Genomic DNA, 17,980 nt, shown 5'->3' on the forward strand with positions numbered 1-17,980 from the left:
TCAACCATTCCCTCTAGCAAAATGCCAGGCGTCACTCCGACTAAACTGGCTCTCAACAGGGGACTGTGGTCAAATGCTTGGGGCATGATGGTGATAATGTCAGTGTATAGGTCAATGACCTTAGTGTTAGCGTGGACTGGACTGTGTCCTCCCTGGGTTCCTGTGTGGAAGGCCTAACCCTCACTGTGACAGCCCCTGGAGATGGAGCCCTTGGAGATACTTAGGGTAAGAGTCCGTGCCCCTGTGAGATTAGTGCCCTCAGGAGAAGAGGAAGCCAGAAGGCACGTGTGCTCTGCTACCTGAGGGCACATGCCAAGCCAGGAAGAGAACCCCCCAGGAACCTGGTCAGCTGCCACCTTGATCTGGTTCCTCAGCCTCAGAGCTGCCTGGAGAGCAAATGTAAATAAATAGTCAAATGTTGAAGCCACTCTGGGTAGAGTGTTTTATTATAGCAGCCCGAATATCTTGGACCGTACACGTGCATAAAGTATCAGGGCCTAGCACTCTTATTTATTTATTCACTTACTTATTGGTACTGGGGGGCTTTACCACCGAGCCACATCCCCAGCCCTTTTTATTTATTTATTTGTTTTGTGCTGGGGATTGAACCTAGGGGCACGTTATTACTAAACCACACCCCCAGCCACTTGAAGGGGTTGGACCCAGGACCTCGCAGGGTCTCACACGTGCCCTACTACTGAACTACATCCGGCCCTTCTTAAATTTTGTTTTGAGACAGGGGCTTTTTTAATTGTCCAGGCTGATCTGGAACTTATGATTCTCCTGCTTCAGGCACCAGCTAGCTAGGATTACAGGTGAGGGCCACCTCCTGTGGCTTTATCTACCTATGGTCCAACTGTGGCGAAGTGTCAACAATTGTTGGATCCAAATAATGGTCACTTTTTCCTATTGTGCGTCTATATTTGTCTTTTTGAAAACTCATAATTAAGGTTTTTTTTTTTCTATGTTCTTATGTACTTTAAAATCCTTACTGTGATTTGCTTGGGGTAGCCTTAAATTTTCTAGAGTAGTTAGTATATTCACAATCTTGAATTTCTTTAGTAGGATTTTTTTTAATGAAATGCTTTTTAAAAAATATTTTTTAGTTGTTGATAGACCTTTATTTTACTTATTTATATGTGGTGCTGAGAATCAAACCCAGTGCCTCACACATGCCAGGCAAGTGCGCTACCGCTGAGCCACAGCCACAGCCAGCCCTAGTAGGATATTTTTAAATATTGAATTTATTTCTTTGTGTGTGGGGAACCTGGGTATTGAATAGGGGTGGTCTACCACTGAACTAATGCCAGCCCCTTTTATTTTTATTTTGAGACAGGCTCTCACTAAATTGCTAAGGCTGGCCTTGAACTTGCACTCCTCCTGCATCAGCCTCCAGAGTCAGTGGGCTTACAGGCCTGCCCCACCACCCCCAGTTTAAATATTGAGTTCCTTTAAAGCCAAAGGTATATCTTTCCACTTAAGTCCTCTTTATGTCCCTCAGTAAGTAAACCATCATAGATTTATTGTGACACATTGCATAATTCTGGCTACAATTGTAAATAGACATTTTTTCCCCCAAGACAGGTTCTAACAGGACATTGCTGGTAGACAGGGAATCTTCTGATTTTGTGTGTTATTTGCAGTGCTGGGGATAAGCCCAGAGCCTGATGCACACTCGGCAGTGCTTTTCCACTGATCTACACCAAGCCCTGGGTATTGGTCTTGCATTCTACTCCCATCACAACAGGGTGCAGTCTATATCCATTTTTTTAAAAAATGCAAATTGTGTGTGTGTGTGTGTGTGTGTGTGTTAGTGGGGATTGAACCCAGGAGTGTGCTACCTCAAGGGTACATCTCTACCCCCCCACACACACCTGGCTTTTATTTTGAGCCAGAGTCTCACTAAGGTGCCCAGGTGGGCCCCAAACATGCAATCCTCATGCCTCAGCCCCCTGAATCGCTGGGATTACAGGTGGGCACCACCATGCCCAGGACAAACTTTTTTTTCTCATTAAATACAAACTCCTCAGTTTATTTTGTTTACAAAGGGGGTAGTATTTTAAATTATTATGCAGAATGATTTCAGTTCCCTCTTCTGGCTTCTCATGATGCCCAAAGACCAAATGATACTAAACAAATTGGACGTACTGCAGTCTGAGCACAACACAGACTTGACCACATCTACGGTATTTTGATTTTCACCAAGGCCCACAAAACTTTGAAGTTAAAGTCTCTATTTGAATACATATTTTTGGGCAGTGAATTCTCCCAATTCCTCATTCTTGTAAGTGAACAGGAGGCATTCTAAGGATTTATTGACCTTTGGTGTAAACTCTGGGGGCACAGCAAGATTATGCTTCCAGAAACAGAAATTTCCTGCTGTGTCTACCTGGAATGAGCGCGCACACGCACACACACACACACACCAAAACAAAAACAAAAACACCAAGGTATAATTAACATTGTAATGAAAACAAATACTGCAGGTGCTGCAGTTTGGATCTTGCGCATCCCCAAGGCCCACAAGTTAAAAGCTTGGTCTCCAGGTTGGTGCTATTAGGTGGTGGTGGAAACTCAGAGGTGGGGCCTACGGGGACTTTTAGGTCATTGAGGGCCCGCCCTGGAAGGGGATTGGAGATTCAGGGCTCTCTCTTTCTCTCTTTCACTCCCCAGCTACCCTGAGGAGAGCAGCTTTACTCCACCACATGATACCCACCATGATGTGTTGCCTCACCACTGATCCAAAAGCAATGGGCCAACTATGAACTGAAGCCTCAGAAACCTTGAGCTAAAATAAACCTTTACTCTTCTTAAGTTTTCTCAAGTATTTTATTACAGCAGCAGAAAGCTGACTAACTTAGTTGGCACTAATTCAATGAGTTTTCAAGTTATATACCTCGATGTAATTTCAGCCTCAAACAAGATATGAATCATTGAGCCTTTTTAAAATACCACCTACTATGGTTTGTATATGGTTTGAATGTGTCTCCCAAAGTTTCCTATGTTGGAGGCTTGTTGTCTCTGTGGGTGTGGTGAGGTCTAAGAGGCCTCATCGAAAGTGATTAGATCATGGGACTACACCCCTGGAAGGGCCCTTGGAAGGGATGAAAGCAGGTGTCCTGGAACTGGATTATTTTCCAAGAGATAGGTTATTATAAGGGAGCCTGGCACCTCCTCTGAAGCTCTCCTCTGCATGAACCACTTGCCACTCACACTTGATGCTACCACTGTAATGCCATCCACCATGAGGTCCCCACCAGAGTTGAGTAGATATTAGTTCATGTTCTTTAATCTCTAAAACTATGAACTAATAAAATTGTAATGCTTTTAAACTGTCCAGTAAATGTGTACTGTATATCACCTGCTACGACAGTTGTAGTACTTTCTAATACTCCTCTTTATAAAGGACCGAGCCTCAGGTATTTTGCCATGCAAGAGAAATGGACTGAGAACCATATACCGCAGTTCCTGTGTCAGACCATCCCTTGTGGCCACTCTCCTGCATCCTCCTCCCCTCCCTTGGTCTGCACCCTAAATGTCACCAAAAGTCACGTGTCCCCAAAGGTCTGGTTGCCAGCCTGTGGCACTGCGGGAACCTTTAAGAGGTGGGGCCTGGAACTGTCCGCCACACTGCTGTCACTCCCTGAAGCCAGTGCAACCTCTAGCTAACCAGCTTCAGTGGAAGGAGAAGAGGTCAGCTAGGAGGGCTTCCAGGTGCGGCTCCTACGCGGCCCGCCGCCTGCAAGTCCAGCTGTGAAGCGCCCAGGAAACCACCCGAGAAAAGCCTCTCACAAGAGTGTGCCCTCTCCTGGAGGGGCGGAGAAACGTCACCATGACAGCCTGGTCCCGACCCTGAAGGGAAACTGTGGGAGGCCAACCTCACACGTGACTGAGTCACACTCCCCGGCCTCCACTGAACCCCGGATCTGCAACTCCCCTTGCCGCTCCTGGAGCGAGAAATTGCTCCGGATCTCAGATCTGCACTTCCAGAGGCAGCTCTCGGTGCAGTGAGGCCTCCCTGGTTGGGCTTTCGGAGGACGCCAACCTGTGAACTACCCAAGCCAGACGAGTAGCAATTAAGCCAAAGACACCCAGGACAGGGCTGCAGAACCCACTGGGAGGGAAACGTTCGGTCCCTTCCTGTTACGGGTGGTTCTGAATGTTAGATGTTTATTTTCCATGGGGTCAAAAGGTACCTAAGCATATAATTGCAAGCGGAAAACTAGGGAACAGAAATCAGGTATTGGCAGTTTCACTATTTTCATTTGTTTGTGAATTTTTACTATAAATGCAGGAATGTAAAACATTAATATGAGTCAAAATGTTTCAGTGAACAAGTTCCAGCAGATAACTTTATAACAACTATAAATAGCAGGGCCTGGGGACCCATACCTATAATCCTAGCCACTGGGGAGGCTGAGGCAGGAAGATCAAGAGTTCAAAGCCAGATTCAGCAACTTAGAGAGGCCCTAAGCAACTAAGTGAAACCCTGTCTCACAATAAAAATTAAAAAGGGCTGGAGATGTGGCTCAGTGATAAAGTGCCCCTGGCTTCAATTCAATTCCCAGACTATATATATATATATATATATCTCCTGTTAAGTTTTTTTCTGGACAATGACAGCATTTGGATTTTTAAAAAACAAGAAATGTCTTACTGGCAGCAACTCAATGGTGTTTGTAGCATTTTTATGCTGTATGGTCCATCCATTCCCTATAGTTAGAAAATTCTGAGTTGTCCTACATGTAAGCAGTGTTTTTAATTTTGTCTTTTGTGCTGTTTCTGTAAGTTTGCTATATTAAAATACATTAACCTAAAAAGAAATTAAAGAGATGTGGGGCCAGGTGGGAGGAAGTTAGGCCACTGGGGGTGTGCTCTTGAGGGGGATACTGGGTCCCCTGTCTCTTCCTCTTTCTGCATCTTGGCCACCATGAAGTGAGTAGCATACCCACCATGTTCTTCTCACCATGATGTACTATCTTGCCAGAGCCCCCAAAATGACAGAGCTAATTGGCCATCGGCTGTCCAGGAGCCAAAACTAATCCTGTCCTCCTTGTAAGTCGATTATCTCAGGTATTATTTTGTCACAGCAATGGAGAGCTAACACATCTTACTATTTTTTTTTTTTTAGTTGTAGGCGGACACAATATCTTTCTTTATTTTTATGTGGTGCTGAGTATCAAACCCAGGGCCTCAGGCATAGCAGGCAGGTACTCTACCGCTGACCCCAGCCCCAGCCCCACACCTTAGTCTTGTTTGCTCTTCTGTCTCACACACTGCTTTGGCACCACATCTTGGCTTCTGAAATCACCTCTGGCTTTCTAACCCTGACCCAGTTGGACCAGCTCTTCTGGCTGGAGCCTTGGTTTTGTCATTCAGACAGAACTTGGCTCTTCTCTCTTGGACCCTGCAAAATTCACTACAGATCCAAGCTCTCTGCCCAGCTGCCAGGTCAACCAACCCCAGCAGGCCTCCTCCCCAGGGGCAGGGAGGTGGCCCAGGAGCCTGTTCACAGTCACAATCAGCTGAGACAATCAGGGAATTCGAGGTAGCTAACAGCCTCCTTTACCCTCACTACACAATTTTTCTTACCAATTGTAGCAGGACAAGAAAGACACCCTTGTCTAATTCTCCCCTTATCCTCACAGAAGGAAATGAAAAGCATCGATTTCGATTATCTTCTATAGTTATAGAAGGCAATAGCATTTTTTTTTCCTTATCTCCTGTTGTGGCTGGGGAGAAAATTCCTTGCAAAGACTTTTCTGGTTTTGGAAGAGAGCTAGCTACCCATTCACATATATGGGGCTCATTTTTTTTTTCTTGTTCTGCGGGGCTGGGGATGGATCTGAGTGCCCAGTGCATGCTAGGCGAGTGCTTGCCCTGTGCTGCTCTCTTATCAACCTTTCCAAATATGAGGGAACCTTGGCCCCCCCCCCCCCCCCCCCCCCCCCCGCCCCTCCTGGCCCCTCCTGGTTCCCCACTTCCAGCCATTATTCTCCCCAGGAAGACACAGCAGGACAGCTGACACACGCAGAGCACAGATGTGCATCAGGCTGATTCTCTTTTAATTTCCTCTCTTCACTTTTTTTTCTTTTTTTTTTTTATTAGCTACACATGACAGTACAATGATCTTGACAATTCATACATTTAAGTGCAACTTCAACTGAGCAGTGAATTATTTTATCCAAAGTTAGGGGCTATGAAGAGTCAAAAAACAGAAGGCTAAGATAGCCCGCAGTATAGGCAATCTGCTTCTAGAAACTGTCAGTAAAAGTGAGTTGTCCTTTAACAATATTTATCTAAAGAAAAGCAAGTACATCCTCATATTTAATATATTAACTTAGTTTGTGAGCTATTGAATATTGTGTTTAAAAAACTAGCTGGGTGACACATGTCTATAATCCCAGCTACTTGGGAGGCTAAGGCAGGAGGATCCCAAGTTCAAAACCAGCCTCAGCGTCTTAGGGAGGACCTGTTTCAGAATAAAAAATAAAAAGGGCTGGGGATGTAGCTCAGTGTAACTCAGCCCCAGGGTTCAATCCCCAGTAACAAAAACAAAAAGAAAACCTGGGGGCTGGGGTTGCAGCTCAGTGCTATAGTGCTTGCCTGGTATGTGTGAGGCACTGGGTTCCATTCTCAGCACTGCATATAAATACATAAATAAAAAAAGGTCCATTGACCACAACAAAAAATTAACAACAACAAAAATTTTTAAAAAATATTTATTTGTTTATTAGTTTTTGGTGGACACAACATCTTTATTTTATTTGTATGTGGTGCTGAGGATCGAACGCAGCGCCTCGCGCATGTCAGGCGAGTGCGCTACCGCTTGAACCACACCCCCAGCCCAACAAAAATTTTTTAAAACCCAAAAACTTCAGAGTTTGGGCTGGGTTGTAGCTCAGTGGTAGAGTGCTATCCTAGCATGTGTGAGGCACTGGGTTTGATCCTCAGTACCACATAAAAATAAATAAACAAAAATATTATGTTCATCTATAACTAAAAAAGGAGTTCAAAAAATAAATGAATAAAATAAAAGTATTGTATCCATCTACAACTCGAAAAAAAATTAAAAAATGAAAAGACACACACCAAAAAAACCCCAGAATACCAAAACTTCAGAGATTGGGATGTAGCTCAGTGGTGGAGCGCTCGCATAGCATGTGAGAGGTCCAAGATTTGATCCTCAGAACTATGAAAACACAAAAACTATGCTTGTGTCTAAATCTAGCTGCTGAGATAATATTAAACTATATTTAGAAAAATCAGAGTGCAGAATTGAAAAAAATACTTGGCTGTTCTTTGGCCCCTCCAGTGATTTTTTTTCTGTTTTTTGGTGGTGGGGGGATTGAACTCAAGGGTGCTTACCCACTGAGTCACATCCCCAGCCCTTTCTATTTTTTATTTAGAGACAGGGCCTCACTAGGTTGCTGACAGCCTTGTTAAGTTGCTGAGGCTGGCTCTGTAAACCTGTGATCCTCCTGCCTCAGCCTCCTGAGCCCAGAGGCTGGGGTTACAGGCGTGTACCACCAAGCCCAGCTCCCCCAGGGAACTTTCAAGATGACAGGTCTAATTTCATTATTTTATCAATGAAGATGCCCCACCCAGTGTAGGGACAGTCTCTTGCTTTCTCTTCTGCCATGGTACCCGTTTGTATGAGGGCAACATTTGCTTTCCGTTGCTGTTTGGAAATTTTCAAGCCCCTGGGGAAGTGGATGGAGCTGTGCACCACCCAGCAGTTGCTGGAGACACCAAGACCTGCTTCTCCTAAGAACAGGGACCGTCTCTCATCTAGCCATGCAGCAGTGGTCAAAATCAGAAAACTGGACGTTACAATCATTAAGGTGATGTGGTCCATCTTCTCCTTTCACCATTGTCCTAAAAATGTCCTTTATAGCCCCCCCATGTACACACACACTGACTGAGGAAGCAATCCTAAGCTTCCTAAGGACGGCCCCAAGGTCATCTCTGCAGTTCTCTGGGGGTGGCCTTCTTAGGACGAGAAGGCCCTTGGGCAGTTTGTCCTGTCTTGGGCCATGAACCTTGACCTCTGGGCTCATTCATGTGTATCTGTGGTGGGGTCCTCTGTAAAGCTATCACTTTTCCTTTGAAATGAATCATTTGTGGGGAGAGACTTTAAAACCATAGGCTTCTGGACTTTGATTTATGACTCAGTGATGATTCTGGATTGGTTGTTGGTGTGATGCTGTAATAGTTGTAGAATTTCCTAATCGTTGTACATTTATTAACTGTCATTCTTTAGAAAGAAGAGCCTCTCTCTCTTTTGTAAAAATATTCATTTATTTATTTTACTTTTTTTCATTAGCTACACATGATATTACAATGATCTTGACAATTCATACATTTATTTATTTATATTTAGTTGTAGTTGGGCACTATACCTTTCTTTCTCTTTTTTTATGTGGTGCTGAGAATCAAATCCAGGGCCTCACACATGCTAGGTGAGTGCTCTATCGCTGAGCCATACCCTCAGCCCTCTCTCTTTCTGAATATATGGATATAGTCAGGTATGTATTGGGAGGATGGATGAATGGTTTCTGGCTTTTTAATTTTTTTTCTTATTTTTGGTACCAGGGATTGAACCCAGGGGTTCTTACCCAGTGAGCCACATCCCCAGCTCTCTTTATATTGTATTTTGCAACCAGGGTCTCAATAAATTGCTTAGGACCTTGCTAAATTGCTGAGGCTGGCCTTGAATTTGAGATCCTCCTGCCTTGGCCTCCAGAGCTGCTGGGATTACAGGTGTGTGCCACTGCACCTGCTTGGATTCTTGTTTTATATGATAGGCTGTGATCCCTTACTGGTCGTTATTTATTCGATGCTCAAATTGCTCCAGATTGGCCTAGTGGGTGCCAGGTCACACGGCTTTTGTCTCCTCCTGACACGTCCCCAGTCCCCAATTGTTTCTTTGCAGTGCTTTCTTACTTCCTGGTCCAAGAGGTTCCTGGTGTTTGGAGGTTTGCTTTGATGCTGGCGTTGGAACCCAGGCCTAGGTGTGCTAAGCCCAGCTAAGCCACAGCTACTCCCCAGCCCCTGACCCAGGTTCACCCTCCTGTCCTTGTCCTGACACTCTGGTTCCTCTCAGGGTCGTGGTGTTCAGGAGGCGTCCCGGGGCTCCCTGACCTGGCTCTGGTCTATCCACCAGCAGCTCCTCCTGAGAACCCTTCATCTGCTCGGTGGCTTCAGTCACCTACCTGCCAGTCAGCGTCCCCAGCAGGGCCATGCTCCTTCACACACTGTGGCCTCTGTAGGTGGCCCTGGTGCTCTTCCTGGGCCCCTTTTTCCAGGATCCTGCAGGTACTGGCCCCTGGGGTGCTTCTCCTCCCCCAGCCCCTCCTTGGACCGCGCAGGTGTGGGAGAACACGAGAGACTGCATCACAAACACACAAGTTTGCATTTTAATTAAATCTTTCTTCCAGGCTTCCTCTCTCTTTGGCAATACTGGGGACTGAACCCAGAGGTGCTCCATCACTGAGCTGCATCTCTATTTTTAATTTTGAGACAGGTGTCGATAAATTGCCCAGACTGGTCTCCAACTTGCCATCCTCCTGTCTCTGCCTCCTGTGCAGCTGGGATTACAGGTGTGTGCCACCATGCCCACCTTAGTTGAATCTCCTATAAACAATTAGTACCAAATAATGTAGGGAAGATTGTTGTGCAATGATAATTTAGGATTTTTATTACTTTTTAAAGTAACTATATTTTTCCAGAGGCTTGGGAGGCTGAGGCAGGAGGATCATAAGTTCAAAGCCAGCCTCAACAAAAGCAAGGTGTTATGCAACTCAGTGAGACCTTGTCTCTAAATAAAATACAAAAAATAGGGCTCAGTGGTTGAGTGCCCCTGGGTTCAATCCCTGATACCAGGAAAAAAAAAAAGAATCTCATCTGTTTGGTGTCCCCAAGCTACCAGGTGCCTTCCTTATAGGTAAGCAGTTTGCAGTTTTTCCATATACAGATATAGCTTATGCATCTACACGCACTTATATGCATATATGTGTATATGCATACCTTCTGTGTGGTCTAGTGTAGATGTGTATGTGTGTGTGTACACATTCCCTGTATGTGGTCTATTTTTCTATCTGAAAATAAAATGACTTATGAAAATGTGAAAACAGAATTATTTTTATAATCTTTAATAGGGATACATGATTACCTTGCATTTTATGGATTATAAATTAATATTAGAATGTTTCATTTCTCAATATTACAGAAGTGGAGACATTTTTTTTTTCTTTTGAAAGTAATATAAAAATGCTTGAGTTGTTTATCTCTGGTCATAGGTCTTTCTACAGGAAGTTCTCTGGGGCTATATTTAATTTTCTTAAGGACAAAACATACATAGATCATCTCTCCCTGTCCTGGTCTCTCCCTAGTGTAGGTATGTGTAAACAGAATTAATTCACAGGAGACTCTCATCCTTGCCAATAGGGACACGAACAACCAGATATCAAAATCTGGGCATTTAGTCTAGAAAAATGGAGTGGAAAGCCAAGTGGTCTAAGCAGAAAGGAGGAGGACTATCTGTCTTCTACCATGCGGATGCGTGTTCCTTGGAAATCTGAAGCTGCTCTCATTTACACACACTCAGGTGGCACCTGAAGTCCTTACAGATCAGTCTGCAGATGTCAGCGACTGCAGGCTGGCTGCACCTAGGTGAAGCTAAGTGACCATGTGCTCCCAGGTGTTCCAAAGAAACTTTGAAAGGATTCTGACTGCTTACCTATTTTTAAAAACGGTGTTGCAGGAAGACTGGCATGATGTTTAGAATGGTTTTCTAGAGACAAGTTTTACTTCCACAAGCGCTTTGATCAAATACCGCATCTCGTTGAATAAGGCTAATTACACTGGTGGTCTCCAGCTGCTTTTAGCAATTCATAAGGAAACCTTTGAGCACTTCAAATGACCACGATCCTCTGTGACCTTCTTCAAACTACAGAGGGATTGACTGCATCTCGCAAAGGGCTGTTGGCTGCCCTGTTTTGCTAGTTCCTTTGCTGTTCCTCCAGTTCATGCCAAATATGTTCAGAATGATTCAAGAGGCAGACCTTCAGCTGAATCTGTTCTTTAACTGTCCCATGAGACCTAAGGCACACCAGGCGCTAGGACCATCCTGTCCTCGATCATCAGACCACAACATCCACCAGGGAGCACACAGCACGCAGAGGTCCCAAGCAAGAAAGCTGCCACCTGCTATTCTGGTGGGGACCGAGACCACAGCTCAGTAAAGCCGTGTATTCCTCAGATCACTTTTCCCTTCACTATGTAAAAATATGGAACTGCTGATGCCCAACCTTTCAGCATTTAGACTGCAAGGGCAATTCCTGTGGAATCAGGTGAAGTGCAAGCCATCCCCACAGCGCGAACACAGGCTAGGGCATGGACACGTGTGTTTGCAGACACAAGCACATGTGGACATATATGTACAAACACTTCTTTTTTGTTACTGGGGATTGAACCCAGGGCACTTGATCACTGAGCCACCTCCCCAGCCCTTTTTATTTTTTTTATTTTGAGACAGGGTCTCACTAAATTGCTTAGGGTCTCACTAAATTGTTGAGGCTGGTTTGAACTTGTGATCCTCCTGCTTCAGCCTCCTGAGCTGCTAGTATTACAGTTGTGGGCCACTGAGTCGGGCTTAATTTTCAAAACACACCATTTAAAAATAGAAATGTGTGACGATGACCTTACAGATGCCCACGTACCCACCACCCTCACTTAATGAAATGTTGCCAAGTCAGTCACAGCCCCTGGATGTGCGCCACCTCATCACCTCCACCTTCATCCCAAAAGGAATCACCCTTCATTTGTTGCCTATAATTCCCTTTAAACCATAACATACATGTAGGAATTCCTGTGTAATATACTTTCTAAACCCTTACACGAACTGGGTGTGGTGGTGCACACCTGTAATCCCAGCAGCTCAGGAAGCTGAGGCAGGAGGATTATGAGTTCAAAGCCAGCTTCAGCAACTTAGTGAGACCCTAGGCAATTCAGTGAGACTCAGTCTCAAAATAAAAAATAAATCAGGCTGGGGATGTGTCTCAGGGGCAAAGTGCCCCTCAGTTCAATCCCAGGTACCAAAAAGTCAAACCAAAACAAAAAACAGACAAAAAACTATAAACAGATAATTTTTACTATATGATTTTTCTGTTTCTTTGAAATTTTTATTTCAGGGGTGAACCCTACATTGTAATGGTAAATTAAATATTTTATATATTTTTTAAATTGGTTTGCTAATATTTAAGAATTTTGCATGTAATCATGGCAGAATCTAATTTACAGTTTTCCTTATACTACTTTATCCTGATTTATGTAACAAGGTAAATAATGCCTCATTTTCTATTTTTGGAAAGCTTGTAGAAGTTGGAAGTATTTATTCCTTGAAAATTTGGTGGAATTTACTTGTAAAACCCTGGATCTGGGGGGGGGGGGGTTGTGCTAAGATTTCCAGAGCTGATTCATTTTTTGAAATGTTTATACATTTTATAGGTATTCCATTTCTTAACTCTTCTGAAAGTTAATTTTACCCCACTTTGTCCCATTATCCCAGATATGGAACACCTATAAAAACTTAAATATAGAATATGATATATAAACATAGTTAAATATAGAGTATGATATATAAACATAGTAAACTTAGAAATATTAATATAATGATAAATATAAACTCTAGATTATTATTTCTAACCTATTTAATTAATTTATTTATTTGGTACTGGGGATTGAACCTAGGGATATTTACCACTGAGCTACATCCCCAGCCCTTTTTATTTTTAAATAAATTTATATATTTATTTTAATTAAGTATATATGAAAGCAGAATGCATTTTGATTCATTGTACACAATTGCAGCACAACATTTCATTTTTCTGTACACGACTTAACATCGCACCATATATACAGCCATACATGTATCTAGGGTAATAATGTCCATCGCACTCCATCATCTTTCCTGCCCCCATTCTGCCCCCCTCCCCACCCTCCCCTTTGCCAAAGTTCCTCCATTTTCCCATGCCCCACCCCCCGCAATTATGGATCAGCATCCACTTATCAGAGAGAACATTCAGCCTTTGGTGTTTGGGAATTGGCTTACTTCGCTTAGCATAATATTCTCCAACTCTGTCCACTTACCTGTAAATGCCATAATTTTATTCTCTTTTAATGCTGAATAATATTCCATTATGTGTATCAGTTTCTTTATCTATTCATCTATTGAAGGGCACCTAGGTTGCTTCCACAGTTTAGCTATTGTGAATTGAGCTGCTGTAAACATTGATGTGGCTGCGTTACTATAGTAAGCTGATTTTAAGTCCTTTGGATATAGACTGAGGAGTGGGATAGCTGGGTTAAATGGTGGTTCCATTCCAAGTTTTCTAAGGAATTTCCATACTGCTTTCCAGAATGATTGCACCAATTTGCAGTCCCATCAGCAATGTATGAGTGTGCCTTTTCCCCACATCCTCACTAACACCTATTGTTGTTTGCATTCTTTTAAAAAAATATTTATTTATTTAGTTAGTTTTAGGTGGACACAATATCTTTATTTCATTTTTATCTGTTGCTGAGGATAAAAGCCAGTGCCTCATGTATGCTAGGTGAGCACTCTACCACCGAGCCACAACCCCAGCCCTTTCTTTTAAAATATATTCATGTATGTATGTATGTATTTTAGTTGTCAATGGACCTTTATTTTATTTATATATATGTGGTGCTAGAATCGAACCCAGGGCCTCACACATGCTAGGCAAGCACTCTACCCCTGAGCTACAATCCCGGCCCCATTGTTGCTTGTACTCTTGATGACTGCCATTCTGACTGGCATGAGATGAAATCTTAGAGTAGTTTTGATTTGAATTTCTCTGATTACTAGAGATGTTGAACACTTTTTCATGTATTTGTTGATTGCATGTATATCTTCTGAGAAGTGTCTGTTCAGCTCCTTAGCTCATTTATTGGTGGGGTTGTTTGTTTGTTTTTTTTGTTTTTTTTTTTGGTGTTAAGTTTTTTGAGTTCTTTATATATCCTGGAGGTTAGTGCTCCATCTGATGTGCGTGTGGTAAAAATTTGCTCCCATACTGTAGGTTCTCTCTTCACCTGATTGTTTCTTTTGTTGAGAAGAAGCTTTTTAGTTTGAATCCATCCCATTTATTGATTCTTAATTTTATGTCCTGTGCTTTAGGAATCTTGTTAAGGAAGTTGGGGCCTAATCCAACATGATGAAGATTTGGGCCTACTTTTTCCTCTCTTAGGTGCAGGTCTCTGGTAATTCCCAGGTCCTTGATCCACTTTGAGTTGAGTTTTATGCATGGTGAGAGACAGGGGCTTAGTTTCATTTTGCTGCATATGGACCTTTTTATTTTTTGAGGCAGGATCTTGCTAAGTTTCCCAGGCTGGCCTTGAACTTTTGATCCTCCTGCCTCAGCCTCCTGAGTCACTGGAATTACAGACATGCACCACTGTGCTCTATTCCAATCTATTTTAATGCACTTGTGTCAATTTTGTTGAAATACTTGCAGAATTGAAAACCTAGGCGTATTATTTTCAATTTATTGGTGTAAGGTTGTTTGTAATATGCTCAGCACCTCAAAATAAAGTTGAAATTAAATAGGTGGCTATGAAGGGTTTTGAGTGTGATGTTTTATGGATTTTAATATAGTTATATTGTGACAACATATCATGGTCTGTATGAATTCAAATCTCTGAAGTTTGTTGAGATTTCCTGTAGGGGACAATACACGGTTAATTTTTGTTAATGTTTCACCTGTGCTGGAGAAGAAACTGGAGTTTTCAAATTACACTTGTTCCTTAATCAAGCTCACCGTGTTTGGTTCTAACATTTATGCTTCATGACTTTCCTTTGCTTCATCCATCAATGAGGATGAGCAATGAAGTGACCATGTAATCTGTGAGGCAAACCAGAACATTCAAGTGTTAAAACTGACACCACAAAAATAAGATTATGTAATTTCTTGAAATATTTATTGACTGACAATTGTTTTCATGTTGGGAGTAATAAAATCATTCTATTTACAAACTTTATTTATTTTTTTTAGTTGTAGTTGGACACAATACCTTTATTTATTTATTTATTTTTATGTGATGCTGAGGATCGAACCTAGGACCTAGTATGTTGCAGGCGAGCACTCTACCACTGAGCCCCAGCTCCAGCCTATAAATAATCTCTATATTGAGTATCTGAACTGTAAATACAACCAACAGAATAATTATGCCAAGCACATATCTATATTCTCTAGTCTACTTAGCTCACTAATACCACTGTTATTGGTACTCTTCTGAAAACTATTTTCACATGGTTTTATTATTTTTTGCAGTGCTGGGGATTGAACCCAGGACCTCACATGTGCTAGGCAAGCTGTCACCACTGCGTCACATCCCCACCCTTTTTTTTTTTTTTCTTAAGTTATATGGACCTTTATTTTATTATTTTTATGTGGTGCTGAGAATCAAGCCCAGGGCCTCACACATGCTAGGCAAGCACTCTCTACCACTGAGCTACAAAACCCAGGCCCCCACCCTTCATTTTTAATACTTAAATAAATTAAATTGCCTGCAACCTCCAAAGTTGTATTTTACAGTCAAATGACTTGAAACAGCTGACCTTTTCATTTGGCTTTTCTCTGGACCACGTTTCAAATTGAGAATTTTCTCTCTCTACAAGTACTGAAGGAAGTACCTGGAAAACTCGGGCAGATTATGTTAAATTAAGGACACCTTCAGATCCATTCTCTTCGCACTAAAAGCATGACTCAGCTCTGACATTTCCAAACACTGTCATTTGCCTCTATTCAGAGTACCTTTCTTTAGCCCTGATTTTTACAAAATGATACTTGTCAAATACATTCTCCATTTATGTAATTCTCCTGAACGTTCCACCCAATTTAGATGCTGCGAAATCATAGGCTGGTTTAGTCTTGTTTTTCCATTTCATTCCTTTCGGGTGCAGAATTTATATTTACCCAATTAAAATCAGAGAACGTGATGAGTTACAGAATTTTAAAAACAATCTTATGTTCTATTTGAGCTTTCAGTGAGCAGCTATTGCTTCATGGGGACAGTCTCAGCACAGGATGGGGACCAAGACCTGGAGATGGCTGGTGGGACGCTCACCAGGTGTGTGTGCTTTATGCCACACAACTGCACCACAGAATCATGGTGAAAGGGCAAATTTTATATTTATCTCCATTATATAACCTTTGTTTTTTTGCGGGGGTACTGAGATTGAACCCAGGGACATTCAACCAGTGGGCCACGTGCCCAGCCCTATTTTGTATTTTATTTAGAGACAGGGTCTCACCGACTTGCTTAGTGCCTCGCTTTTTGCTGAGGCTGGCTTTGAACTCGTGATCCTTCTGTCTCAGCCTCCCAAGCTGCTGAGATTACAGGCGTGCGACAGAGCACTCAGGTCCATTTTATATATTTATATTTATTTTTAAAAAATGTTTATTTACTTATTTTTTTAGGTACTGGGGATTGAACTCAGGGGCACTCAACCAACTGAGCCACATCCCAGCCTTATTCTTGTATTTTATTTAGAAACAGGGTCTCACCGAGTTGCTTAGTGCCTCACTTTTGTTGAGGCTGGTTTGAACTCATGATCATCCTGCCTCATCCTCCCGAGCTGCTGTCCATTATATTTTAATTGGTAAACTTTAACAACTATGATCTCTGTTGATTGATACCTTATTGAGACTTAATTATGAATTATGTGTGTACCATAACAAACTCCAAGTACATCTGGTGTAGTGGTACACACCTATAATCCCAGCAACCTGGGAAACTGATGCAGGAGGATGGCAAGTATGAGGCCAGCCTCAGCAATTTAGTGAGACCCTATCTTAAAATTAAAAAACAAACAAACAAAAAGGACTGGGATATAGGGGCTAGCACTGTGGCTTGGAGGTTGAGCAGATGCCTAGCATTCGTGAGACACAGGGTTCGATTCTTAGCACCACATAAAGTAAAATAAAGACACTGTGTCCACCTATAACTAAAAAATAAAATATTTAAGAAAAAAAAGTACTGGGATATAGCTCAGTGGTTCAATTCCAAGTACCACTAAATAAATTAATTAAAGAAAATCCAAGTACATTTCTGCTCCACAGGTTTAAGTATTAACATTATATATATATATATATATAAATTTTTTTTAAGTATTTATTTTTAGTTTTCGGCGGACACAACATCTTTGTTTGTATGTGGTGCTGAAGGATCTAACCCGGGCTGCACGCATGCCAGGTGAGCGCGCTACCGCTTGAGCCACATCACCAGGCCCCATTATATTTTTTTTTAAAAAATGCATTAATTCAAATTTGTATTCATCACCACAAAAACAAATCCTGTTTTTTTCCATGTTGAATTGTTAAGAATTTAGAGCAGCATTCCTCTGTCAGATATTTTGCCTTTGAAAGTATGAATTTGCAAGGGTTTTGTTTAGACTCTGAAAACTAGATGGAAAAACACGCCACTGTTAGGTCCTCTGTTAGGAATTAATTTATCCGGGATGGGGATATGGCTCAAGCGGTAGCGCGCTCGCCTGGCATGCGTGTGGCCCGGGTTCGATCCTCAGCACCACATACAAACAAAGATGTTGTGTCTGCCGAAAACTAAAAATAAATATGAAAAAAATTCTCTTTCTCTTTAAAAAAAAAAGGAATTAATTTATCTTTTTATCTATTTAAAGCATCTGATAATACAATCTAAGCCTGGCATCCCTGAACTGTTCCCAGTGTTTCTGCTAACAGGGCCACCACATGAACAGCACTACTTCATTTTAAATACGTGCATGAGGAAGTGGAAGTTGAAAAGTGAATGAAATTATCTTAACACTTTAAATGAAAGTCATCCTTTAGAGCATGATGAGTACTGTTCGCAGCTGTGTCTTAAATTATCTTCTGGAACACTGTTTTTTCAGCTCTGGGGACAGAACTAGGGCCTCAGA

The sequence above is a fragment of the Marmota monax genome, unplaced genomic scaffold (genome assembly GCF_021218885.2).
Source record: "Marmota monax isolate L192 unplaced genomic scaffold, Marmota_monax_Labrador192_F-V1.1 WCK01_AAM20220418_F8-fsc00180, whole genome shotgun sequence".
Classification (NCBI taxonomy): Eukaryota; Metazoa; Chordata; class Mammalia; order Rodentia; family Sciuridae; genus Marmota; species Marmota monax.